This window comes from Humulus lupulus, chromosome 4 (assembly GCF_963169125.1).
Source record: "Humulus lupulus chromosome 4, drHumLupu1.1, whole genome shotgun sequence".
Classification (NCBI taxonomy): domain Eukaryota; kingdom Viridiplantae; phylum Streptophyta; class Magnoliopsida; order Rosales; family Cannabaceae; genus Humulus; species Humulus lupulus.
In genome coordinates this window covers 193,248,392-193,250,855 of record NC_084796.1, presented here as the reverse complement: position 1 = coordinate 193,250,855, position 2,464 = coordinate 193,248,392, and the positions used below count along the sequence as shown (strand labels likewise).

General features: G+C 30.6%; 1 long non-coding RNA gene across 1 annotated transcript; it reads left to right on the top strand.

The window, feature by feature from the left end:
• The first annotated feature begins 445 nt into the window (after positions 1–445).
• Positions 446–2,102, top strand: LOC133829346 (uncharacterized). The gene is made up of 3 exons (XR_009891704.1): positions 446–533; positions 1,228–1,311; positions 1,607–2,102. It is a non-coding gene; the product is annotated as an uncharacterized LOC133829346 (long non-coding RNA).
• Positions 2,103–2,464: the final 362 nt, after the last annotated feature.

The following is a 2,464-nucleotide window of genomic DNA, read 5'->3' as shown; positions in this document are numbered from 1 at the left end:
TTGTTTTGCATATATAACTTTTTCATCGTTGTCATTTTTGCAAATGACTCAAATTGGGTGATTTCATGGTCATGAATGATTGCTGATGATGGTGGTTTTTATATCCTTTTGTTTCTCTTCAGGTCTGGTGATACTATTCTAATCGCAGCTGGTGGAATGCATCTGGCCTCTAATATTCAAATTAAGAAACCACTTTGCCTGGTAAATCTCAAACTATAAACCGTGCTCTCTTGAATCATGCATATTTGAATATATTTTTACTTGTTTAAATAAATATACATAACAAGCATTTGAAAGATTTATGTAAATATTGATATTGTTATTTATTTGTTAAAACTTTTGTTGTTTTGAATTCTTTTCATATTAGTGGAGGTGAGCTTCCTGATGAAATAGGTATTTGTTATGTTTTTCTTCTACCCGCATCTTTTTATTTGTCCACTTGTTTCTTGAGTTGAGTGAGACTTTCATGCTCATGGTATTATTGTTACAATGGAGGGTTTTTCAAAAGAGAAGGAAGGACAAAAGATCATGGGGTAATAGTTTCTTGTTTCTTTTTTTACTTTCAAAACCTTCTTGTTTCATTTTTTAAATGGGTCTTGGTTTTTGTGAACCTAAAAGTTCATCATATTCACACACACATATATATATATGTATTTAGGCACATATGTGTATATATATATATATATTGTAAAGAGAACACATTGATTACTTATTACATTTGAAAATCATTTTTTATCTAAGTTCTTGATTTGCTAGCTCAATTAGGTAGATATTTGGTTATTTGATGCTAAAGAGTTTAAGGATATTTTGTTTGCTGATCTAGTTAGGGATTGGAGTTTTCTGATGTACATCTCTTTAGTGTGATGTATATTTTTAGGCATTTTGTATCTTTCTATCTTTGATACAAGTGTTTAAAATCTTAAAAAATATTCAATTAAAAGGGAACATATTTAAAATTTCTTGATTTATGTGGTTACTATGGGCATTTACCATTGTGTCGCTTAAATTTTTTGTGATGGTCCAGTCTATAATAGGAAGGAAGCCTTACTCTTTGCTCCCATCTCCCTTTTCTAATATTTGTTACGAGGAAATGGTGTAACATAAACTATGGGGTTTTGTAGTTTGGTTTGTTGTTTTTCTTCAAGGAATTTTGTCCTTTACTTTACTCACTTGTCCTATGATTATTTGTACAATGGTTTTTATTTTCTTTTTTCCTGTTGCATGCAGGTTTTGATCTGTAGATTGATTGATAGGCCTTTGCGTCCAACAATGTTGAAAGGCTTCTACCATGAAACTCAGATACTTTCTTGGGTGCGTTAGCATTTACTTTTAGTCATTGCAACAAATACAAGCACACAACATGTATTATGACAAGTACTTAGGTTAATACAAAGAAAGAAAAATGGGAGCAAATTACACAAACAAACTAGGTATTAAATATCTAAGAAAAGCCTCATGGCTAGCTACATCCTGTTGTTCTATGCTTTTTATGTGTTGATAATTGAGTAACACTTTTATTTTCTGAACAAGTCAGTATGTTAGAGTTGTATTTCTACATTTATTCTTCGTACTTCCTAGAAATTTCATGATCTTCCTATGCATGCAGGTTCTGAGTTATGATGGTTTGCACTCTCCAAATGCTTTGGCAATCACAGCTGTAGGAATAGCAGTGTAATTTTTTTTTTCATCTTTTTTTTTTAATTTTTAATTTTTAATTTTTAAATTATCATGTATTGCCACTTCGATATCACATTTAGAATTTGATAGACTAGCATATTTTTGTAGCCTGATTATATAATTTCCACAGTGCTTTATCAGAAGTGTCAAATGCAAAGACTATTGCTAGAGTTTGAATTGGCCTTGTTGGAGAAAAGTTTATCGTCAATCCAACAACAAAGGAGATGGAAGACTCCAAACTGGACTTGCTGCTAGAAGGCACATATGATGCAATATTAATGATCGAGGTAGACTCGTACTGCAGATTAACTTGTTCTAACTCATTGCATTTCTTTTTAGCAGGAAACTTATCAACTATTTTAATCTCTTCATAAATTGATTGTATTGATTTTATATGTTGTGATGGATTATCATCTAGTAGTAGGATTTTTTTCCTACATAGTAGCTTGTTGGGGATTTGGTTTTTAGAATTTTTTTGATTTGTTCATATTGTAAGTTTTACACTCAAGCTTGCAACACCATGATTAGTATGCTACTTTAAGGTCATGAATATTAACTTACTACTGTTGAGATCAAAAACAAAAATTGAGGTTAATTTTTCATTAGAATATCATTATCTTGTTTTTCCTTTCATATTTTATGTGCATATTTTGTAGACAATAGGTCACTTGAGACATATATGATGGTCTTAGATATGGATTTGATGTATGTGCCTAAACTTGATTGATACTTATTATGAAGAGAGTGGGTATAATAGTATACTATATAATTGCAAAAAACGCTATAG